Genomic DNA, 26,612 nt, shown 5'->3' with positions numbered 1-26,612 from the left:
ACACGGTGTGAATGAAATACGACTGAAGGGAAGTAAAGTAATTGTTAAAATAGTCTGTGGTGGCTATTACCCTTCTCCATTTGCTGGATTGATGGACTATTTCTGGTTTTGCTGAGATAGATATAATAGTGTTATTTTCTTTCACTCCTCTGTTTCCTCTCTACAAACAAAAGTCTTCCATTTTGAAAAATGTTGATGAAGCCTTCTGGGCTAGTGATTTAAAAGGTCATGCAGTTGGTCTTTTTGTTTTTTCTAGGAGAGGCAAGTCAATACCACAACAATATTTTTCTTATTTATTTGCATAGCTTTTATTAATAATACAGCCTGTACATGGGAATCCAGACATTTAAACGTTACAGATTTGTTCCCTGATGGTAAAGCTATTCTTATATATCATTCTACGGTTTTGGTTTTTTCCCCAAACTAAACATCAAAGAAAACCTGTGTCAAGAAACCCAATCAAAGAAGACAACAAAAACCAAAATAGTCCAAAAATGTGTCTGGCTAAAGACTGCGTTGAAACTTGTTGTAACAAACGGAGACAACAAAAGAAGCAAATCCACAAATAAACTAGGGGAACCCTTAATTAAAGCAGTGGTGATTGCAATTTTCAGCAACTGGGTGCACATGAATAAGAGTAATTTCTCAGTAGGAGCGGCAGCACAGCTTGATGATGGCCCAAGTTGTAAGTAAACACACAGAAGATTTATAGTATTTTGTGTGTCACGATACAAGAGGGCTTGTTTGAAATGAAAATGTATTTGCATTTGTTTACAACAGCTGGTGTGTACTTAACAGTTTGTGTAATTAATTCTGACCTAGCAGAACTCTTCTGCTGGAGTAGCAGAGTGTGCCGAGCTTGAGTTGATATTGCGAATGCGCTTGCTGTATACACTTAGGAACAGCACACCACACTCAGGCAGGGATGAATCCTATTATAAGAATGGGTGAAATCTGCTTAAAATTCTAAATGGACTATGAATGTGGGGGAAAAAAAAAGAGTAAGAAATAAGAGAGTAAAGAGAGAGCGTGAGAGAGAGAGATGAGAAGAGGTAAAGTGTGAACAAGCATGTTCAAATTTCACACTCTCCCCAGTCTTTGATTGAAAAATTACAATAGTAATACAAATCTCCCCCAGGCAGAACACAAGTTTGACAAGGTTAATTTTGAGAAAATGAACCCTTTACCCAAACTGAGCCAAGCACTATGTAGTCTGGCATGAGCAACATGTTGAGAGTCTGTGTAAAGTGTTCCTTAACACATACTCATACCTCTTTTCCTGTTAGTACAATTTAAACTTATGCACCATAAACATCTTAACTTCCAACAAAGCATTCACACAGCATATGCAGATATCATCAGACATCTCTGAGACTGTTTTAGCAATGCCCTGCAGAGTGCTGGTCAGCTTTTAAGCTGAGGTCCTGGAGTAGAGAACGTTTTTTGTGTTGCTGGGATATTGATAAATTTGCAGAGTGAAGCACAGATTAGGTGTGGGGAGACCCACAGGAATAGTTGGTATTAATGAACAGTTGAATGATGGAAAGGCGCAGCCTCTGTCCTCAAATGAACCGTTGCCTATTTGTTTGCCTGGACAGTGTGCCTGTGAACCTCCCTCCCTTCCCCCTTCTCTTTTCTTGAGGCCGTTCACTGTCTCACACTCGCAACCTATTCTGACCACTTTGTTCTTGTCAAAAACAATTATGTTTTGGGGATCAGCAGTTTGTCTCCTATCATTGTTTTTTTCTGATTTCCAGATCCTTTTCTGAATGTAGAGCTTTAGCAGTGTATCCCATCTTCTGGAGCTGTGTGATTGCTGCAGTGTGTTGTCTGATGGCTGGGTTTCAGGACTGTCACTGAACACCCCCTCCAGCACCACCCCCACTCCGTCTGCTTGCTCTCTCAATGTGAAAGGCACCATTTCCCCGGCATTGCTCTGCTGGCACAGCATTTACAGTGAAAAGTGTGCCGATGGAGATCGAGTGAGGAAAGGAAGGAGATAGAGAGATGATGTAGGGAGATAGAGGGAGCAAGGGAGGCAGAGTTAGGAGGGGTATGAAGTAGATGACAGAAAGTAAGATGGAAACAACAATGTTTGCTGAGCCCAGAGCTGTGGCATTTATGACCTGACACACTGGAGATAGACTTGCAGATGGAATGTGAGGCCATCCCACCCAGCACGGAAAATTTCCTGCTGGATTTTACTATCTTTACACATTTTTCAAGGTTTCATTGGGTAGCAGAGTTAGTTAAAGGTTAGCACTGTTGTTTTGTACACTGCCTGAACAATCATTGGGAAAATGACTATTTTTAACCTCATCATTTTTTTTCTTTTCTTTTTTTTACATTTTCCAACTCTTAATATTTTAGCCATGATTGGGTCTTTTTCAGATTTAATTCAGTAAGTACCCTTATTTGTGTAAAGAGGAATGGAGCAGCCTCTGAGGTGATTACCACCTTATGTTAAGACTTCCATGATCATTAGGCAGCTTCACCGGCTCAACTAAAATTGCCTCAAAACCAGCACCCTACTATATTATTGTGAAAATGTTGGTGTGACCCTAAAAAAGGTTTTGCTGTGGAGCAAAAGTATTAAAGAAAAACTTTTTCTAGAATGTCCTCTGTCAAGTGCTCAAAGGCATTGTGTAGTTCTTTGTAGACCCTAGCTAAGGAAGCTAGGTAAAAGGGCAGTTTACAGTTTCTTAAGTTATTTTATACTGATCCGTGTAGGGTAATTCTTTATTGGTATTTAAATAATCCTTAATATTAGGAGCAGCTTGGTGGTACTTGATCACTTTGATGAAAGACCTAGTGTGTCTTTGATGGTAGGAGAAACTCGATTCCTCTGTGGTTCCTTCGGAGCTCAAGAGAAAACCCACACAAGCACAGCGAACATTTTAACTTCTCTGCCCTGACAGGGGTGGAAACCCAGAATCTTCTTGGTGTGAGACAATGTGCTGATGGCACAAATGGTTGGGATTGGCTTTGTTTGTGTGTGTTTTGCTTGCTTTGCAACAATCGCCAATCTTCTTGCTCGTAAGCAGTACATGACATTTTTTACCATGCATGAACCCTAACTCTAACTAATACTAACCGCCCTTAAATCCCTTTCAGCTCATAATATCTAAAGGATTGCTCAACTCATTTGGCTTTATGAAAGACTCTTATGCAAATACATGCCTGATGGTGAACATTAATGTTTATACCTTAACAGTTTCTTTCTGAGAGTCTTTTCTGGGCAACCCACAAACTTTTGCCTGCAGTGTATCCCCAAGGAGATTGTTTGTTACTGTATAATTGTGAAACAAATGCATACATATTCAACCTTCGCTGGATAAATCAAGGTTAAAAAGTATTTTTAATTGCTATACAAACATTGACCTTTGTCAGGCAGACGGATTCTAACACAGGTGCTAATGGTAAGTGGGGTTTGTGAAAATATTCTGTATTCATTCCACTTAGAAGTATTATTTTACATCATTAGATGTGTGCCAGCTTGCTTCTTACAACTTTTTTCAGTCTGTGTCATTACGTTTTCAAAGCTTAATCCTGGCATCATATTGCCATCTAAATAGCCACCTGCCAGACTCATTCAACCCATAAAACACCCAGCTCTCTGCTGTTTCTAAGACTTTCAATGACTGTTTTCTCAGAATGTTGTCATATACGTTATTTATTTTCTCCTAGAATCCCTGAAGAAAAAATTGTGCAGCAGTTTGAAACATTAATGTATCTCAAATTGAAGTAAAAGCATTGCTGTACTCCAGTTGCTAAAGGGCTAAACAGAAAGATGCAGTATCTGCTGCTTTAAAGTTTCTCTCATTAGAGTAGCTGTTGTGGTGAAATGTAGTAATTGCAATTATTCATGACATATTTTACAAGCATGTTTGCATCTTACTTCAGTAGGATCTCTTATCAAAAGCTCTGTCCGTCAATGTTGGGGGAATATTTTGCCCCAAATCAAGGTTTTGCTTCTAGATTCCACAACAAACCACTGTGTTGGCCTTGGTTCTCTGTTGAACAAAGTCTAATTTAAATGCAATTAACAGAGCCGTCAGAGAGACAGAAAAAAAAAACAGTATAAATGAATCTGTTGTCAGCAGAGCAGCAAGCAAGCAAGTTTCTCGACTGTATTAATTAGTGTCCAGTGCACAAACAGGCCTTCTTCCTCTTGCTGAATGTATGCTCTGTGTTATCTGCAGCCCAGCTAGGGAAAACAACCCAATAGACAGATGAAGTAATGTAGGCAATCTAAAATAAATTCAGGTAGGCAGCAATGCACCATTGTAAGCACATTAATTCCTATCAGGATTATTAACTCCAGGCCACTTGCTGCTGTCAGTGCTCTAAGACGTCCTCTTCTGGGCCTTCAGTATAGGAAATTTTATCCCTGTATTATGGCCCAGGCAATGTTATTTGTCATGGTCCCAGTACTGTTAGCAGCTCTGAGGGATTGTTGGGTTATATTCCGTTGTGGGCAGTTGCTGATCTGTGTGGTTTTGCAAAGCTTTTGGCATTGTCAGGTTGTCAGAATGTTTTTCTTTGCTACAATTAAAAGCAACACTGACCTACAGTCAGGTTTCTGAGCTTTTGGGCAATAACACATTTGTTGTAATTGTGACTCTGGTCATCACCACAACTGATTTGAAATGAAGCAGTCGAGGTGATATAACAGTTACCCATTTTTACATTTTTCATAGGCTGAATAATAATTGGAAACTTGACTGATATGCAGTACCGTGGCCATGTGTGACCTGGCTTTTTCTTATTTAATGACAAATTAAGGAAATAAACTGGTGTGAAATTATTTCCAATTGTTCAATTTACCTTTGATAGGGCTTTCTATAAACTCTCAGTATGTTGACCAGAGAGGTGCTACAAAAGAAGCTGTCATTGTGGCGAAAAGAAAACAGACCAATTTAGAGCAATGGCAAAAACTTTAGGAGAGGCCAAATCAACAATTTGGCACAGTCTTAAAAAAAGAAGAAATACTCTTTTCTATTTGATCAAGAAATACCCCTTTACAGACAAGTAAGGACACTTGTTTAGGCATGTCATTGTCAAGTCCACAAACAGTGCATTCATGAATGTAATGAGGGTTTACCTGTCAGTGGTAGCACTCAAGAACAGGAAGTAGACTTTGCTAGTAAACATCCAAAAGGATTCTTTAGACAAATGAAGCCAAGATGAACTTGTACCACCGTGATCACATGAGAATATTATGGGGATGGGAAGGAAGCATTCATAATTCAGAACATATCAAATCACCTATCAAACATGGTAAAGGTAGACTTGGCTTTGTATGTCTGCAAATGGCTCAGCAGTGTTAACTGTTGATAGAAGCTGAAGCATTTTTGCTTCTTTGGTTAAATGCTACTAAGCTAGTAGACCAGCAATTCATTATGTATATTACTTCACTTTTTTATAGTGGTGATATAGAAAGGCAAAATTCTGAAAATTGTAAACTGTCCAAAAAGCTTAGGACCCTGGCTAGAGCATTTCTTACTACATAGGGAATTTTTCCTCTCTTTTATGTTCAGTATTTTATCTTCTAAGAACAGTTTCTGTCTATGTGCATTTACACACAGACTACATTAGTGATGAATGTGTCTAGTTTCTACAAGACTACACCTCTCAGTTTTTATTTTGGTCTTCTGTATTTAATCAAAACGGGGTCCAGCTTTGGCATTGTACCAACACAGTATGACGTTAGCCTCTGCTGCCTTCCCACAAAGTAGAGGTTGACATCTTTATGTCTGTCTCTCTATGTCTACCCTCGCTTTTCTTTTCAGGACACTGTATTTATGATGGTAGTAAACACACAAAAGTCCTCTTTTGTTATTGATCGATTTCATTTTGATTCGGACTCATAGCATGGACTATCATTGGGACCAGTCGGGCCCTGCAGTGTACATTTCACACAGCTCCCTGTAAATCCTGTAAGAGGGATTGGTTTCGGGAGGTCTGGCATCTGTCTTGGCTTCACGATATGAAATCATATTAGTTTCAGCTTTTTAGAGTTGCTGGGAGAATAACCACCAACGAATGACTGGGCACACCTTCAAAGTTTGGTTATTTAATTATTCAGCCCATTTATTTGATGTTTAAACTCTGCACCTGATAACACTATGAATTATTGTCCTGCAAAGGATGTTTGCAACCTCAGTAAATTGCTTTGTTCTGTGCATGCAAGCAGTCCAAATTAGTGCCTGGCAACACACAAAAACCATTGTCTAGCGCTATAATGTGTTTTCAATTAGGAGTCGTTGAGAGATTTAGCTTATTCTCGGGATAGGTGACTCTTTTCTTCAATAGCTCTAGAGAGCAGTAATTGATTGCCAAGTGTGAAATGGAAGTTAAGAATGGACTGAGTGTGGCTGTGTCCCAAAGGAGAGTGGTTTTGAGCAAGCATATGCTGGACTCGCTCACCTCTCTTTGTACTGACAGCTCAACTTGAAACTACGTAAGCACCCGCTGACTCACTGCATGAAAAGAAACGCACCTATTACAGAGCCCTTTATTTCAACCCCTAGTGTCAAATATCACAGTAATAACTGTGATTAAGCCATGCTGTGGCCGTGCTCCTTATGATACCAGTTTGAATGGACAGTAGTTCAGCATGACTTACATCCCCTTCACGTTGCATTAATATCTTCCTGCTGGCTTGGAGTTTGTAGCCATGCCTGTCTCCCTATTGCCTGACAACTTGCAGCTCATTACAGACAAACTGTCCACAAGGAAGCAAACTCGCTCCACTTACCTTATTAATATTGTCAACTGTGTTTAATTTCATCACTTGGCCTTCTCATGTGTGATGCCGCAGTAAGTGCAACTCTTTGTCAGTGGCACAGACAGCTCAGTGACCCACACCACAAGAGTCTGTCATATCTATGATGTATCTGTCTCCACACTTTCAGTCAGTGACTCTGCCGGAATAAGAGTGATGCTATTTGTTGGGTTATTTTCCAAATGTGGCTGTTAGAGGGGTCAAGTGAAACCAAACAGGGTTTGGATCGTTCACTGTACTATGAGTGTGTTGTGGAACCAGGAACTTCCAAGCTATGTCCAAAGGTAGCAAAATCCACTTACAACTGAAAATATTGTTTGATAGGTATTTAACTTTAAAAGTGATTTTCTGATTGGACATAAGGCTTTGTACAAAGACAAGCAGAATGGCCAAAACTGCAGCCATATCTGATTTTTATTTTACAGTTCAGATATGAGAGTGGTGTCTAGGCAAGATTAATTTAATACATGTAAGCTATCTGTATCATAACAATACTAATATACATTACTGTAAACATTTGGAATGCCAAATTTTCAAGTTTTTCATTTTATTTAATTTGGCTTGTGAAATGAAAAAAACAAACAAACAAAATAAATAAGCACTGCATACATTTTCAGTGTACTATCTTTATATAAAAAAAATTAAACAGAACTCTAGCATGCTTACTACTGGTACAGTTAATTAATCATGTTCCAGTCCATCCAACCTCTGTGGGCAACTTCTCATTTTCTCATATACATTTAGAGGCTTAAGCTTTTGGACAGTTACATTTTCCTTTTCTCTGTCCTCCACCACATGTCAAAAACATAGTTTTTGATGGTAGCCCTTAGAGGTAAAATACATTGTAACTTGAGGAAAAAACAGCAAATGCAAAAAGTGGCGCAAAAAACTCAGTGGAAGTTGAATAAAACACAACTGAAATAGACAAATGCACAGCACAAGCTAATTTAATAAATATGTAAATATATACACCAGCAGTAACTGAGACAATTGTTTTTATGAAGTTTTCTTTCATCAACTCACCTATATCACATTCAGGTGTGTAGAGATTTTGTATCAGTGATATTACATTTCGTATTATAGGATGTTGTTTATATACCTGCTAAAATACATTACAAGCACACTGATGACTGATGTCCTTGGAATTCTTTATTCCGCCAATTCTGGGTAAAGTTATTTGACATAAAGTGATGACACCGTTGACCAGATAATGTAAGTGTTTATAGGTATGAAATATGTGCTGCTTCACCAACTATGACTTACTTCCAGAGATGAAAGTAAGTGTGTCCTGTTTTGTATTGTGAACCATGAGAAGAATTAGTGCCGGTACTCCAAAGCAGGAAAAGAAGCTGTCAAGGTTACAGAGTAAAATAGGATTCAAGTTGTAATCCTGAACATTGTAAACCTGCCATTGATTCTTCAACAGTGTCTTAAAATGTTTTCCCTGTATTTCCTTGTTATTTATCATGTACTTCAAAGCGAGGGACAGACAACCTCAAAGACGACAGCGGTGTGCTTTGTAATGGATTCAAATATGATTTAAAAAAAGAGGAAAACAAAGGACAAACTCATTTTAACATTTGCTTCAAGGTCTTTCTGTCGTTTAGGTGCAGTGATGGTAGGAGCCTTGTTCACTGAGTTCAGATTACATCCATTTGGTTTGCTGATATAATCTGTCAAGTAGCGAGACTAATAGATAAGAAACTAATTTGTTCCTGTTGCGATCGTGCTTCTGAATAACATGATGCAATTTTTTTAAATTCATTTTTTATTTTGTTTTGTTTTGGGGTTTTTTTTTGTATAAATTGTTTGTGTGTAGACGGTTGACGATGATTGTATTTGCTGCTGGCTGTTCAACAAATTGCTTAAAGAGGGTTAAAAAGATTATCTTGACCTTGACCTATAAAGATGTATTCTGTAACTGAAAAAAGAAGAATACAATCAAAAACTAAGTCCTGGTAGAAGTAATCATCATCCATTCTGTAGTACATGTGCCATCAAACCAGGTATACAGAATACATTGGATGCATTGACACATTACCGGCCTCATATAGTAGTTGTGACTCAATCCTTTCTCAGTGTTTTTGCACATCCCTGAGCAAATTATATTCACCTGTAATTATAATTAAGCCCTAGTGTAAGTGCATCTTGTCAGACTGTTTGAAAACTTGCACCTATGGTTCTCAAGACATTCATTGTTCTACAGAAAGAATATTGTCTCAAAGTCATGCCCCAACTGAGTTTGTTTTTATTTATTAAGAAAATGCTTGCTTAGCATAGCTGCTGTTTATAGCAGTGACCTGGTTCACATAGTCACACCTGGGAATGACCAGTGTTCTCATATGCCAGTAACTGAGCTGGGGTGAGCTTTAGGAGATAATACAGTGCTCAAGGACAGTTAAACATACTTTTCTGTTTTCTAACTTTTAAAAAAATGAGCAAAACTTGGTGTTTATTCATTTTCATTTTTTCTTTCATCATTGTCGCGCTTTTCCTTGTCTTCTTTTCTATCTGTTGATAGAAAAAAGGGATTTATTGACATGTTAATTATGATCAGTCAGTTTCAGATTTAATCTGGTTTGACTCTGACTTTTTCAGAACTTACTTCAGTTGTTTTGTGCCCCCAGTGTAGATATTCTAAGGTGAATGAGAGAATAATTGTCCTCATTTGTGCATAAGAAGGCATTGTTTAGTTATAATATATTCGTTTTGTGGAAAGGCTACCCTTGTGGGACATTAGTATGAACATATTGTCCCTGACTCGTTTCTCAGCCAGAGGCTGAGCATTTTCTCAGGCTAAATAACTTAGCTACACACAAGTTGTGAGACTGTGATTAGCTAAATTCCACTGAGAGAGACAGATTTACAGAGCCATTTTTTCAGTCTGTCCAAGATACCGTATTTTAAAAGTGCTGGAAGGAGACAAAGTATATTTAAGCAATAAGCCATGAGAAGCTGAACTTGACAGTGATTTTGGAACAGCTTAAAGGCATTGTTAGAGACTCTTCTAAAAGAACTGTCAAAGCAAAGCCTGGAGTAGCTTTTTGCTTTTGTCAAATGACTGCAGTAAAGAAAGAATGTAAGTGTGCCAAAATGTTATATTTTAATGTGATTTTAGTCATCAATAATGACACTCTTACCAATGTCAGTGCCGACTTTTGGCTACAAAGTATTTTACAAGAACTTCAAACACAGTCAATGAAAAGTGAATGAAGGGACTGTTTTATGTTTTAGACTCAATAAATGGCTAGATTTTCTAAAACGAACTATATTGATTTAGAAGAGCTCTTAATGGACATGGTGAAGCTGTTTTACTGTTTAACAGCCTAAAATATTTGAATTGTTTTCTTTTAATCATTTCCTGCCAGCTTCCACACTGCTTTATTATTTATTATTTAAGCTATTTATTGCTGAGTTAGTGTTGAGTTGGCGAGGTATTATCATCACCCTGTTGGTATGGCGGGCGAGCGTCATGAACACCCAAGACTGTGAATGCGATAACTCACTACAACGGACACAGGATTTTGAAAGCTCTTGGACAATCTCAGTGACCTTGAACCTCTGACCTTGACCAAGGTCGGGTTTTCTGAAAATCCCATGAACGTGATAACTCATGAAACAAGTTGCCATAGGTCATAGGTGCATGTGTAATAATCTCAAGTTTAAATCCCAGTGACGTCAACGTCAAGGTCAGAGGTCAAGTTTGTCAAAAATCACAGAGGAAATTTTAAATTTATAGGTGCATCTATTATGAGGCTGAATGAACAGCTGAGCAACGGGAAGATGCGCAGCAAAGGACCTGGGCTGCATTCAAACCCTCTGTAATAGTATTACATAGAGGCCACGTGCTCCCTCCAAGGCTATGTGTCCTCTTTGCTGTCTGCTTTAACTAGTGGATGTTGAATAAATAAATATGTTGTTGTTCCTTTGAGGACACATGGGTTTAAAAAAATATGTTAATGTTTAAAATGTGCTATCCCTTATAGCACCAGTGCTGTCATGTATCAGGGCTCTCAAAATTTCAAAATCCCTGGTAGCCCTTCGGGCAGGGACTCTTCAGTTTTTGGTAGCCAAAAATAAATGTAAGTAGCCCGAATAAAAAAGAGAGCAATTTTTTTGATTGATGTTTTGTTTCCTGTTTTGTTTCCTTTACAATATTATACATTAAAGTATAATATTGTAAAGGAAACAAAACATTAATCAAAAAATTGTTGAAAAACAAATTACAACATTGTATAAAAATTACAATCATCAACTCAAATACTTGGTTCTAATTGAACAGAAATTTCTATGAACTTGTAAGAACTGTGTAGGACATGAATCAGTCTGTGTCAGATCCTGAATTTGAAATTTCCGCTGAAGTCACGGGTAAGAGACAGTGGAACCAAGATCTAGGCCATTTGCTTTTTGAAGTTTGCAAAGACTGCTAAATTTTGCCAGTGGTAGTTCACTCTTTGCAACATAGTACGCTGTTCTAAACAGATTTTTCAGGTTTATTTTTAGTATGTTATTTGCAATTGGTGTTTGTTCTGGGAAAGATATTGCAGACTGAGCAATAATGCATTTCTTGCATTTCTCATGGGTTCTAATGGGGGCCTTTCTTAAAATGACTGGTCCCAGTAACAAAGGCGCTTGTCGACTCAGAAATCGAGAGAAAACCAACAACACACCTGGCAGAACATTATGTTATTTACACGGGTGCACATAAGTGGTCCGCATGTGCGCATTCGCTGTCAAAATAAAAGACTCGCACCAGATAAGAAGTTGCAACGCGCGTTTGCGTATCTGATTGAGGAATCACTTTGGAAAAGAGAGTTTATTACAGAGAAATGGCTCTTTCCAAAATAAAAGCTATACTATACGCTTCTTCTGGGCTATATTCTCAGCAGCATATTGTAGCGGGTCAGGGCTGTTTGGGGTTCTGTTTGTACAGTTATGTTTTGTTTATGTTGCTATAGTGACGGGTGACGCCCTCTCGCTGCGACGGTGTGTCCTTCCGGGGTCAGAGGGCGCCCTGTGTGTTGTTGTTGTTGTTGTTGCTGTGCGGTTGCCGCGCTGAGCAGTTAGCTAGCGGCAGCGTTCTTCTGCAGATGTCAATAAACGGCTGTGCTCCCTGGCTAGCTCACGGGAAGCAAGACCAAACGACACCTCCGTCTCCTCGTTGTCTGAGCTCGCCACATTGGTGTCAGAAGTGGGATGATGGTGGCACCCCATGTTCTGACCCGAGTGACTTGGTGCGCCAAAAGAAGGCACCTGGACATTTGCAAAGTGAAAGCAAAAAACAAGCGCAAATTCAAACGCGATTTCAATATGTCACATATTGACAGTGGCTCACCGATGCCAATGACATAATTACCCAGCTACATTTCCGAAAGAATGCAAAAGCATTGACATATATTTTTTCCTTCCTATGATAGCCCGACGGGCAGGGCTGAGATAGATTTTGGTAGCCCGACTGGAAAAATCGCTAGCCCCGGGACGTCGGGCTAGCGATTTTGCGAGCCCTGTGTATATAGTACTCAGTAGCTAAATCTGATCTTTGACTTGCCTAAAAGCAACAAGATTTGTTATATTTTTTCTAGACTAGGTAAAATGTAGTTTAATCACTGAAGGAATTTTGGTTGTTTTCATGAGATAAATGAATAACACAAATAAGCTGACCTGCATCAGCATCCGAGTCCAGCCTAGCTCGAGTGCTTTGAGAATATTCATCTGTCTCTTCAGTAACCACCAAAGACTGCAGCACAGGAAAATGAGAAATGCTGTTTTATAATGAGAGCCCTAGGCAGAGACATACAGAGACATGTCTTTAAAAAAATCTATCATTATATATTCTCCTAGTAATACTGCAGTGGGAGAAGCATACTAAGAAGTTGTGCTCTTTGAAGCGGTCCAGGCAGTGCTTTAATGTTTTGGATAGAGCTTACGTTGCTTTGTGATACAGGGTTAAGCTTACATCCTGTCATTTTTTATTCAGAGATGTTGTCATGTAAGCAGAAACCATTCCTGATGGTTTGAACTATGGCTTTGTTTCATCATAAACAAACATTGATACTTTAAAATCTCTGCCTCACTTTTTCAAAGTCTAACCAGAGGATGCTAGACAGAATCAATGATGACTGAGTGAAAGTTTTCCAAGTGATATGGCTTTTTTTTTTTCTTTCGTTTTTAGAACTTAAGCACACTAGATACAGGATGTAGTGTTCTACAGCTTCTTAACAGTCTAAAGAGATGAAAATCAAATGTGAAAAACCATTACAAAACTAGTGCAGCTACTGGGTATGTTTCTGGCATGAACACTTCGAATGGATGGTTCAATAAGTGTCATGTTGAGGTTCATATACTGAATTATATTTCTCTCCCACTTTGCACTATACTGATGCAACACAGGAGTTGTTTCAGCAATAGGTGTGCACTTTACAGAGTGTCTGCAGAGGGTTTCAGGCTGCAGCTTGTTCTCGGAGCAGTGAGCCGCAGGAATGAGCATCAGGAATCTGGAAATATGGCTCATCCACCATGGAACTTTGACATTTCAGTATTTTGAAATGGAATATTTAATTTTTGTCTATGTGTCACGTATTATGCATGCAGACGTTCTTGTTATGGTTCCATCTGTTCACTTAATCATCACTTTAAGTGTTTGTTTGTTTTTCAGTGTATATACAGAGAAAATGCAGAGAAAAACATTTCAGTAAGTTATGTATGTCTAAAGCTGCAGTAAAACATGTTTTCATAGTGATAGTGGATTACATTTAATTATGGGAAAAGGTACCATGTGATAACAAGGCATGTTTGATTTGGTTTTATGGTCTGTTTTAGCTTAATGTCATAACTGCCATTAAAATTTTAGCTGGCGATTTAAAAAAAAATAATTAAAAAAAATCACTCATTTTGATGTGTCCTAAAACACCATTTCCAAAACATAAAATATGCATAAAATATCCCTAGAAATGTAATGTAATAATTTTACATTTACATTTATTTCCTTATTCATATAATTGAAAATCATACAAAGAAAACATGATGATTTTTATCACTTTTCAAAATACTTATAATCATTTGGATTTCTTTTTAAACAAACAAAGTTTATTATAAAAAAAAAAAAAGAAAGGGAGAGTCTATGTTGGTCCCAAAGACAGCCTCTATAAAAGGTATCTGGTTTCATCAGTAGACACAGAATGGGAAAAGTGTCTTATGCTTGAGTGGGAACATTAAGACTGAACGTTATGCACAGGTAGCAACAACTAGAGAAGGCCGTGCTCATTTCAGTAAGAAAACGCCATTTATATGGATGCACCGTAATAAAATGGGAATGGTTGGTGATATTAAAGTCCTATTTGTGGCACATTAGTATATGTGAGGGGGCAAACTCCTCAAGATGGGTGGTGACCATGGTGGCCATTTAGAAGTCGGCCATCTTGGATACAACTTTTGTTTTTTCAATAGGAAGACGGCCATGTGACACATCAAACGTATTGGTAATGTCACAAGAAAAACAATGGTGTGCTTGGTTTCAACGTAACTTTATTCTTTCATGTGCCGGTCTCTCTGGCTTCATCTTCAGTAACTAAAGCGTACCCTCTGTTGGGTTGAGATCAGGTGACTTGGCTGATGAAGAATGTGGCATTTCTTTGCTTTGAGAAACTCTTGAGTTGTTTTTGCAGTATGCTTTGGGTTGTTATCTATTTGTGCTGTGAAACACTGTGCAAAGAGAAAATGTTCATCCTCTTACTTCTATCAGCATTCACATCATCATCAAACGCTACCGATTTGGTTTCATTGGTGGACATGTGCCCATGCCATAGAGTTGCTTCCACTATGTATGATAGTTCTATTAAACATGGCGGTAGATGTTCCTTTTCTCCTTCTCCTACTTTCTGCTTCCTGTTGTTTTGGTATAACCCTACTTTGTTATAGACTCTCTGCATTTCAATTCAAAAATACATACCTCCAACAAAGTGCTCTTGCCTTGGCTAGATGGTTTGAATGGATTTTTCTAAACAAAAGAAAGAATCTGCAGTCATACTCTATCGTTGTCTTTTGTGGCCTTTTTGTATCAGTGAGCTGACCGGTGCATTCATTGTTTTTAAGAATGTACCAAAGTGATGATTCGTCCAGTCAGTTTTTGTTCTCGCTCAGATTTGTTTTCACTTTTAGGCTAATGATGACATCCTTCACTTGCATTAACATCTCTTTGTGCTTCATATTAAGAAAGCCAGTGAAAAGCTGCCAAATGCAAGTTCAGCACTTGGACTCAACCTCAAAACCTTTATTTGCTTGATTTCTCATGAAATAAGGAGGGAATTGGTCTCACATGCCAGTGAACTGCCCAAATAATTTTCGTTAAATCCCTTGAAGTAAAGCTCAATGCCTGCACCTCAAACACATCTTGATTGTTTGATTTAAATGTACTGTTGTGGGTGTACAGAGGCAAAATTTAATAAACCTTGTCACTGACCAATGATTTATGGACCTAACTGTATAATATAAGTGGCTACAGCTTGTTGACCTGCCACCATATAGCTAAAAAAATAATATTGCTACCAAAGAAACAAGATTCAGCTCTTGTTTGTCTTAGTGTTTTAAACCTATTTGCTCTTGGTTTTTTGTATTTTTGTAACATAGCTTTTCTACTATTCCATTATCAACCAGCCAGATACGCTGCTTTGGTACAGATAGTTGTCACTAGTGATTATCTCCTACACATTCTCACCATCTTCAGAGACAGTGATTGTTTTATAGCTAATTAAAAATTTAGACAAGGCAACATTGTAACCTGATTATTGCACTGACACTCAGGGACTGAATCGTGAAGATGGCCTTGTGAAGAAATGAAGCCCCCCACCCCCACCCGAAGGGGGGGAAAAAAAGAAAAAGAAAAAAGAAATCAATAGTCCACTCTGCCTCCAACATCTTAATGCCACTCTCAGAGGAGAGGGATGTGCGGAAGTGATGGACTCTCTGTCAGTTACTAGACATCAGAGGAGTTTTTAATTGAGGCCCCAGCGGGGCAGACAGGGAGACAGGAAATGCTGAGAAGAGCGTTAGCCTGGCCCATATTAGATGACATGGGAAGGCCGTTTGTGAGACAGTGTTCACACGCTTTTGTTCCTCTGCTATGCTAAGGCTGCACACTATATTACAATTTTTATTATAGTACAGCAATGTGCAAAAGTCTTGAGCCCCCTCTCATTTCTTGCTCTCAAGGGCATTGGCTGCTTTTTCACTGATTTTTAGTCGAGTCCTTGAACTTGACCATTTTCAAAGGAATTTGTTTTTGTTTGTTTGTTTGTTAAAGGACTTAATGATCCATAGGGTAATTGTTCATGCATACAAAATGCACCTAACTTAACACTGTTATGTTTACACGTAACGGATAACAAACTTATTTTAAATTACATTTCTAGGAACTTTGTTACTGGGAGCATGTCAAAAAAACACATTTGTTCCCATTTTCATAGTCAACTCTACCAAAATGCCAAAGATAACTCAGTTTGATAGACATAAAATAGTATTAATGAGGTAATCCCTTAAGAACTGTTAGCTGGACACTAGGTAAATATAGCCATGGACCTGAAAGATGCAGTTAACTTTTCACTTGATCCATCTACTTTTTGCTGAAGCCTCATCCGAAATGGTCTCGGTGGAAAGATTGCTGTCAAGATTTGGTCAGGAGAGAGGCAAAACAATGAGTGCCTACAGCCATTTGTATAACATGGTGCAGGGGCTGTGACAGTTCAGGGCTGATTTTTGTGTTTGGGATTTTATTAAAATTGATAAAAAAGTGCCCTTAGATTTTTATTCGACTTTGCAATACCATGTGGAAAACATCTAATCAGCGACAACGTCATTTTTCAGAGTGACAGTGATCTCAACACTCAAACTGCAGTAAAAGCATATCTGGACAGAAAAACACACAATGGAGCACTGTCATAGATTTTCCTCCCCAGAACCTGAACCTCAACATTATTGAAGCAGCTGTGGTCTCTGTGCAAACATCAGAACTGTGTACCTTTTTTAATAGTTCATGTTTTTTTAATTGAATAGGTTTCAAATGCAGGGTAGACAATGTGCACAGAATTGTTTGTATACATTTTTTAGCTAAAGTTTAACTTATCATCACATTAAACGTTGTTCTAGTTTACAGTAGTTGTGGAGGTTAGCTCCATGCTGGTTAAAATTAAGAGCTCATCGCATCCTGTAGCCAGTAGAGTGTGTGCGTGTGTTTATATCCATGCAGTGTGCTTCACAAAACCTCTGGTTTGGGATTTCATTTTGGGTAAAAGGCTTGCAAGTGTGTTTCATGTACTATGAATCCTGTTTTTTCACCATGTCCTTCCATGGCTGACTTGTCTTATCATTAGGACAGGGACTCGGTCAGCAGTGTCTTGTGCCTTGTGGTTTTTCTTTTTACACCAGTGCAAGGGTTGTTCATGTCACAGCTGGGTCACATTCTCAAACATCCCACACACTTACTGACATGCTACCTCATGGTTTGCGTCTCTCTGTTAAGCCGCCTGAGTCTGTTTCTTCACCCACCATTTTCTTTGCATGCAAATGTTCATTTTTTTATTGTAAAATGCAAGTGTATGCTTACTGGTTAACATCCAGTAAGCCATTTAAGATGCTCACTGTGCTCTTTGATGTGACATTTAAATTCCATTCTGCACCAGAACAAATAAGTGTATCCCAATCCACATCAGATAGTGTCTTTACCATTCTGAAGTTTATTCTGGTTATACTGCGCACCTCTACCCCAGGCCATTGTTTATATATGCCAGCACAGAGCTATTACGCATCCTCGCACCTCTCTGTCTGTAACGTACCCTCTGCATTACTAACACGACAGCCGTGCAGTTGGCTCTGAGCTGTATATTCAGTTAATTAGCCCCTCTACTGGGTATGGGATTACCTTCAGCTGTAAAGATGAGAAAATTCACGCTAACCTTGCCCCTGGCATATATGAGCAAGACTTGAAATAATTTCTCTGTAAATACTTGTGACTTAGTTTCCCTATGCTTTTCCCATCAGACAGTTCAGTAACATTCATTGTACTTTTGGCTATGTGTACTGTGGTAAAACTCAAAAATTCTAACAGTTATGAATCTACCTTCTTCCCCTTTTGTTTATATGGTATTGCCATTTTTTTTAAAATGCATGTCATTTTGCTCTTTGGCTAACCTTGTTTCACACACAACCCACAGACCAACAGTATAAAACATGGATATCACTTCTGGGCAGAGATGGGCAGTAACGCGTTACTGTAATCTGATTACTTTTTTCAGGTAACGAGTAAAGTAAGGGATTACTATTGCAAAAACGGTAATTAGATTACCGTTACTTTCCCGTAGGAACGCTGCGTTACTAAAACCGTGATTTTTTTTTTTTTTTTTTTCTTTTGCGAGAATGTCTCACGACAGTGAGGTAAGCGAGTGCGACGTTCGTGACAACAGCTGTGTGCAGATCAACAGTGCATCATATATCGAGTGCGGGAGAGAGTATGAGCGTGCAGCGTTTAAAGCGTGGAAGTACTGACCTTATTTTGAGTTTGATTCCATAAAAAGTGACAAAAACATTAGTGTCCGTTGTGCGTGGGAAGAAAACTTCTTTTTACAGCGAAAAAACCCCCTAAACTTCCAAGCAAGCACCGAGTGCGCTACGACGTAATGGGAAACTCACAGAGAAACTCGCGGATTCTTCCACTGACCGCTGCGGCACACCTGCACCAGGGTAAACCTCCGCCTACGCCACTCCTGCTTTACAGGTGAAAATAGAGCAAGAGGACCGCTGAGTCTTTGATGTTATTTATTTTCTGCTGTGTTTTACTTGCATCTATTTGAAAGAGTGAGTGTAAACACACACAAAAAAAAAATATTTTATGTGCTGGAATGTGCAGAAAATAAGTTTAAATGTTAAACAAATTTCTTCCAGTCAGAGAATGTTGCATATAATTAAATTTTTGCTTGATGCATAAAGTTAAAAGTTTAAAACTAATTAAACAAGTTTTAAAAAGAGACTTTTCCATTTGATTACATTTTGTATGATGGATTATGCAGAAAAAGTAGAATTGGGCTGAAAGATCTATCGCTTTATCACCTACTCAGGTTGTAAATCGTGTTTTTAAAAAGTAACTAAGTAATTAATTACTTGTGGAAATAAGTAATCAGTAAAGTAACGGGATTACTTTTTTAGGGAAGTAATCGGTAATTAGTTACTGATTACTTTTTTCAAGTAACTTGACCAACACTGCTTCTGGGTCACAAAAATGAAGCCAGTTCAGCCTAACAATTTTCATTCTGTCTGAAGGCCACCAGATGGCGATAGCTATGGTTGCAAAAAGACTTCTGGCATTATGGAAGTCTTTCAGAAAACAGCTTTCTGCAAACACTTTAGTCCTGAGTTTATGGGTTAGTCAATCTTTCGTGGTCACATTGAATAAAAACGCTAAGCATTTTTAATAAATCTGTCTCACACTGTGCTTCAAATTGAATGGTTTTATGCGCATTGGCTAATAAGTTGTCTGCCAAAACCTATTAGTCAATCAGCATGCAGATTTACAGTCAGAGCCCCCTCTTCGTTATCAGCTCCACCCTTTTTAAACAGATGTTGATACAGAATTGTTTGAGGCTTCAAAACATGACTTCAGAAACCAATGGGTCATGTTACAGTTGCTATATCCATCTTTTATCAGTGCGCCCCAGGGTGGCTGTGGCTACAATGTAGCTTGCCATCACCAGTGTGTGAATGTGTGTGTGAATGGGTGGATGACTGGATATATAAAGCGCTTTGAGGTCCTTAGGGACTAGTAAAGCGCTATATAAATACAGGCCATTTACCATTTTATACTCTGTATTCAGTTCAGTTTTATTTATATAGCACCAAATCACAACAAGTTGCTGCAAGGTAAAGACCCTACCTATATTAATACAGAGAAAACCCCAACAATCAGACAACCCCCCATGAGCAAGCACTTGGTGACAGTAGGAAGGAAAAATTCCCTTTTAACAGGAAGAAATCTCTGGCAGAACCAGGCTGAAGGAGGGGCAGCCATCTGCTGTGGCAAGTAGGGGGCCAGGGGAGGGAGATGAGACAAAAGACACACTGTGGAAATGCAGAGTGGCGTATAAACACAAAGAGAGGGAAAAAAGGTGAATTCATACTATTAATTTAGTTTTTCATTCATACTGCTACACTGTTTTGTTTCATATGCAAAAGCTGCGATCATCGAAATCCATCTCTGGCTTTGACCTGCCAAATGAAACTCAAGTACACTCCATCTCCATGTCTCATTGTAACCTCTCTGTGCTGTGCGACTGTTGAGTGGCAGGGAATATTCACCTGTGGATCAATCAGATTAAAGTCTGACTCATTTTATGAGGGTGGTAACCTTAGCACACCATCTCATCATTCTAAATCCATAGCACTGCATTATAGGCAGACTACCTCCACACTTTGAGCCAACCTTCCACTGGAGAAAGGTCAGAAGCAGCCTGACATGTCTGAGAGATAGCTTACGAGTTGAGAGTAGACTAATACCACAGAGTTCATTGTGATTCAAGCCCAGTCCAGCATTCACGCAGTCACAGCCTCAGTCTCTGCTTGCTTATGAAGCAAAAACTAATTCATCCAATTGTTTTTTCACCTCCTCAGGTCACTTGGTCACTCCCCCGCTTACCCCCCATCGCTTCAACCTTCACTGACTCACTAACTCATCCACCTTGCTCTCCTGCATACTTTCCACTACTTTCTGCACCACCACCAGATGGCTTTTATAGTTCTCCCGCTGAGAAAAAAAGAGGGCTGTTAGAATCTTTATTCCTATAAATGCAGAGCCATTATTTTGTTTTAATGTGCACGTCTGCACATCATACACTCCTGCTTGCCTCAAACCCATAGCGTCAGGGGAAGGGCAATAATGTCAGACAAATTGTGTAAGTAAATGGGCGCTAGGTCGTCCTAGAGATGAGCACATTGCCTCTCTGCATGCCAATATGACAGTGAGGTAGCATCTTACTGAAAAGCTATTTATTGAAATGCAAAAAAGAGCAAAGGCTCCAAGCGAAGATGCTGACAGGACAAAAACCTGTCGCCATCCATCTCAGTTTGCCAAGTTTTCCCTCTACAAGTCAGCTCCTTGTCCTCTCTTGGTGAGGAGAGGTGTTCCTAGAAATATTGCAAGAACAGCTGGTGTGCCTGTGCAGTCACAAGCTTTTCAAGCTGGGGCTGAATGGGGAGGGTTCTGGGGTTTTGATGGACACCTTCGAGGTTGATAATAAAGGCTCATAATTGAAACTGAAGCTGAAACAAATTCAAAGTCATTCGTTCAATGTAATCCTAATATTCATGCTCATGTTTTTCATTCTGATTAATCCGTGTCCTCTGACACTGAGGCCATCTTTCCATTAGCACAGTTGTTATTGTTTCTGCCAATCTTTTCTTCCGTGGTCAGGTTGTGTTACGCAGAAAGTGCATGAAAAAAGTTGAAATCATCGATGCCTGTGCATCTATTTGCACTTTCTGAGGTAGTTTGTGTATATATATCAATCACTTCACTAGTTTACGGTGAGTATGATTTAATTCTGAGCTCCTGTTTTGTCTCATTGAGTTTTATATCTCATTCACTTTACTTTGTCTTCCCGCTCTTACTGTATTGTCAGAATAAATGTCTTTATCTCTACCTTATGACTCATTGTTAGAAAGCTATATAAGCCTGTTTCTAGCTGTGCCTCTGTGGTCTCCAGGGCTGTATAGGCCCTCTAGCAGGGCTGGGCTCTGCTGCTGCTCAACCCTTGGGCTAGCCCCTAGTCCAGCTTGCTCTTCTGTGATCAATTCTCCTCTGTAACAGGTGCCCTTTCTCTCTACCTCCATCTTCACAACCAGCCAGGAAAAAGCCAAGTTGTTCATCCTGACAATGAAAGAAAAACCTAATTGACTCTTCCTCTCCTCTTCCTCATCCATCCAGCTTGTCTACAATGAGCCTTGAGGCTCTTTTTAGCCTGAAGCCATCCTTCCGTCAAGAGACATTATTCTCCTTTGGTCCCAGCTTAAGAGGCAAGGTGTCTTCTAGGAAGGTAAAACTGGGGTGACAGTTGGAGAGAAAGCAGCTTTGATCTCGACCGCCTTCACGTTGCAGAACCAAGATGACAGGCAAGGGAGTCTTAGGAGCACTTTATTCCTCCAGAGGTGCTGGAGAGAAAACACTCAGGCTTGTAAAAATGCCTGCAAATCTTTTACTGAAGCCCAAACAATACCTAAGCTGGGCCCTTGCAAGTCCTCTATAGTGTCTTCTAGAGACTAAGGGAGCCTCTTTTCTCCCTGGCGTTGCGCCCTATGTTAGAGGCTCCATATGGAGGTGGTATTTTATCATTCTCTTACCTGCCCCCATTAAATATCTATTTTTATCTTAGTAGGCTCCTGTGGTCTTCTACAGTCCACAAAACACCTACGGTGATGCACCCCTTGTATAATAAGTATTACTTCAGGATAAGCCCTGGGTTAGGTGTGGTTGTTATCACATATAAAAATGCTACAAAAATTGATTGATGGTATAATTGTAGCAACTTTCCATATGGCACTTGTTTTTGAGAAATTTGATTATGCTCATAAAAAATCTGCAAGGAAACGACATAGTGTGTTATATCCATGTGCAGCGTAATAGAAAATGACCGCTTTATAGCTTCTGCACCTGCCTTATATTAGAGATGGACCGTATCGGTATCGGTCCGATACTGACGTAAATTACTGGATCGGATATCGGGGAAAAATACAAGATGTAATCCGATCCATTAAATATCAAAAAAGCACCTCACAAAACTTGCGACACGGCGTGACTCTCCTCATAACCTTAGCACGTCAAAGCAGTGTGCTCACATAGAGCGGCTGTGTGTATTTGTAGCATGCAAACCAGCATTTCATCTCCGAGGAAGTGATCCCAGAGAGAAGTAAAGCAAGTGTGTAAGTTCATCTCTGAATGTTTGTAAAGCATTCCCACGTTAAGCTTAACAACCGATATATGAAGCGACTGCCTCTTCTCTCCCCCTCCTGCTGCTACTTCAATCATGAAACTGATCAGTGATCAGCTGATCGGCTTTTCTGTCGCGAGTCCGTCTCTCTTGTTTGTTTATCTCCCACTTTGCACCAGAAAGAGGAAACCAGCGGCTGAATAACAGCAGCACGTTTAAGCTTGATAATCTGTTGTTAAAATTTATTTAATATATGGATATTTAATAATATCAGAATCAATAAACACAATTCTGATTCTGATTCTGATATTGCTTTCTAGACCAGGATCCTTTTCTACGTAGCTGACGGCTGGTAACTGTGCAGGGGCGGATCTAGCAAAGTTTGGCCAGGGGGGCCGATAGGGCATGAACAGGGAAAAGGGGGCACAAAGACATACTTTTCTTTCTTATTCTCATTTAAAATGTCGAGCTTTTATTAAATAATTATCTGAATCTTACACCCAAAGTTTTAATCTGATGTAAAATAAATAGAAGTCCATTACTGTATATAGTGACTATTAAGTCTAATATATATACCCTAGTAAGCTATAGTACTTTTTCCTTTGGGAAGGTACCATCTGTGCAGTCTGCAGTTCTGTTGAAGAAAGATGTTGAATTTATTTAATTATTCTTGGAAAAATAATTTATTTCTGTGCATTTTTTTTCACACTGCATCAAATTAAATTTGATTACGTCGATTAAGCATCATGAGGTGGAGCGTGGTTCCCTATTTTTTTTATTTTTTTTATTTTTTTTTTGCTGGGAGTTTTAGAGCCCTATTAGTTAGGTTGCTTACTCTTTAAAATACCAGAATAGGGAGGGTGGAGTAGGTTTAAGTTTATTAGATTGATCAGTATTGCTGAACTATGAAATATTTTGGGTGCAGTGCATTTTTTGCATACAGGTATAAAAGAATAGCTTTAGTGTTTGTTTGTTTTTTTGTTTTATGAACTTATACAAAAAGCAGCAAGATATTAAAAAAACAGTTTTATTGATTAAAAAACACACTATATCGGATTCATATCGGTATCGGCCAAAATCCAAATTTATGATATCGGTATCGGACATAAAAAAGTGGTATCGTGCCATCTGTAATCTCTAATGACATCTCACAAGCGTTCGCTTTTTGATACAAAGACTGTTTACACAGTTTGTAATTGCAGAGAAATACATTTATTTTGGTCATTTCATTTTCGAGCAGGAAGCTCACCCTTCTCGTTATACCCTGTAGATGAACAGAGAGTTTGTTTAATTAACTACATATTCTTTAAATAATGTTCCCTTTTATAAAAAGTAGGATAATTATAAAAAAAATATTATAGCTCTATTACATAGGAAAAAACCTATTTTTTTCTGTTGTCTCTTATTTAACATTAGGGACGTTTGTGGCAATAAATTTCTTAATCAACTAAACAGGTCACTTAAGAAATATTAAGTTACATTTGAAAACTGTTTAAAAAAAAAAAAAATCCCCATTCCAAAATGTCATGTGACAATCTGATTGGCTTAGGAGTGATGATGTCATATGGATCTTTGATCCTTTGAAGTTTTTCCTTAAGTAGGGGTGAGAAACAGCAATTTTTAGTTCGTTTCTTCGCAGCCTTTGTGTTTGCAGCCTTCAAACGTTCACTACAGAAACATTCGGAAACCTGTCAGAGTCATCGGATACAAACGCCAACATGTATCCAAGATTACGGCAACCAAGACAAAAAGATTACGCCGCCTCTCCTTCCACGCGTGGCCGGCCAATTTCTCCAAATGGCCTCTTATCCACTCAAAGGGCATTACGGGAGAGTAGAAATGTAAACAACCATCTCCAGAACAAAATTCAACAAATTGAAAAAGAAAAACTTCACCTGGAGAAGAAGTGCTTACAAATGGAAGCACAAAATAAACACCTGGAAGAAACACTACAGCGCCAGCCCGACATCAACATTATTAATGAGGGCTGGGGGATCAAGTTTGCTCAAGCCAGAGAGCAGATTGTATTCCTCATCAAAGAAAACAAGAAAAAGAGCGCTGAAGTTAAAGAAATGTCCGAGCATAAGATAGAGTGGGAGATTGATAAGATAGAGTGGGATCTCCAATACATGGACCAAAAGAATCACCTGCTCCAGAGAAAGCTTGATGAAGCTGAAGAAAAAAATAAAGAAGTCCTCCAACAGAAGGAAGAACAGGACAAAAAGCAAAAAGACCTGCAGCGCGAACTCCAAGGCATGCAGGAAAAGTACACAATGGTGAAGGTAAGGTTGGATCAAACACTGTGCCAAAATAAAGACCTCATTCAAGAGAAAGAGCAACAGCAAGAAAGACTGACAGAAGAAAAGTGCATTATCAAGGACTTTGAGAGTAAAAATCAAAAGTTGCAAAGATTCTGTGATGAACTGAAGGTCAAAACAAGTGAGCTGGAGGGAGAAAAGAAAACACTGGAAAAACGATGCTCACAGATGCAGAAAAGGATCGATCAAATGGCAAAAAACAACTCGGAGCTCATTAAGGGGATATTGTTGGAATTCAACAACTTGAAGCGGGAAAACACCGAAATGCAGGCCCAAAAGCAAGACAAAACGCATGTAGACCTGCAGTGTACGCTCCACGACATCCAGAGAAGAAATGAGCAGCTAGAAGGCCTGCACAAAGAAGATCAAGTGAGAAATGCAGACCTGCAGAAGGCAAAGCTGACACAGGAGGCAACATCCAAAGACCTCAAAGAAAAGCTTGAAGAAACACAAGCAACATTAGAACAGGTGGAACAAACATGCAAGAAACTTAAGAAGCAAAACACAGAAACCATCGATGAGTTGAGAACCCTCATCCTGGAGAAAAAGGCGCTCGTAGAAAAGTCCATGAAAAAGAAGAAAAAATTCTTCAGCTTTTTTCGGAAGAGGGACAATACTGCTTCTTCAACTGATGTAGCCTCGTCTTGCTCCACCTCTGTTCACCCCCCCAACCAGTCCCGGCAGTTGACTGCCCCCTCCTGCCGGCGGTTTCTGCCCGTTTAAAGGCAGTTTTTCCTCCCCACTGTCGCCTAGTGCTTGCTCAGAGGGGATTGTTGGGGTTTTCTCTCCTCTACCTTGTTTCGTTATTTACTTGCTAACTTTTTTGCTCTTACTTCGTTTTACCTTGTTTCTTTATTTACTTGCTTGTTTAACTTTTTGTTCAACTTATCTAACAAAATAAACCAATTAAATTTATCCTTTGAGTATTGTTCATCTAATCTTTATAGAATTTCTCCAAAACACTTTCAAACATTCAGATCTGTCTTTCATTTTCTTCTTGAAACCTCATGAACGATGAACTAAAAACTCTGGAACATGGTTTGAAACACTGAAATTGTTTCAGCTGAAACTGGCAAAGTCATACGTGCGTGTGTGAGTGTCACAGGTGATATGGTGTCATTAGTCAGGTCATCATGTTTAGGCTCATTCACGCCAAAATTATTTAGGCTAAATCTTTAAAACGGTGTCATTGCACACATTTTCAATTCATTTCAATCACACAAATGCAGAAATAATTATTTGCAGTATGTTCTCTGATTTATTATGAGAATGTCATGCCTGATCATTTGCACCCACAACATCAAAAATGGGGGCAAAAGGGAGGAGATCGCGTTTAATCAATTATAACACAAGGTCAGAAATATAAGTGCTGACATGAGTAGTGTCCACAGAAACCTCTGAATCTCAGCTAAAAACTCATGTAAACCATGTCTACAAACACCAAACAAAGCAAAGACACCAGACAGTTAAAAGAGCAGTTACGTCACCATGAATCTGTGGACAGGTAATATCCATATTTTGATTTATGATTTTCTGGACTTAAAT

At 38.9% G+C, this 26,612-nt stretch overlaps 1 protein-coding gene across 1 annotated transcript in view; it reads left to right on the top strand.

Moving 5' to 3' along the window:
• The window catches only part of cd276 (CD276 molecule), a 73,548-nt gene that overhangs the window by 20,513 nt on the left and 26,423 nt on the right, over positions 1-26,612 (top strand). The gene's annotated exons all lie outside the window — the stretch shown is intronic.

Source organism: Astatotilapia calliptera, chromosome 1 (assembly GCF_964374335.1).
Source record: "Astatotilapia calliptera chromosome 1, fAstCal68.1, whole genome shotgun sequence".
Taxonomy (NCBI): domain Eukaryota; kingdom Metazoa; phylum Chordata; class Actinopteri; order Cichliformes; family Cichlidae; genus Astatotilapia; species Astatotilapia calliptera.
The sequence above is the reverse complement of the archived record's forward strand: the minus strand, read 5'-3'. Positions and strand labels throughout refer to the sequence as shown.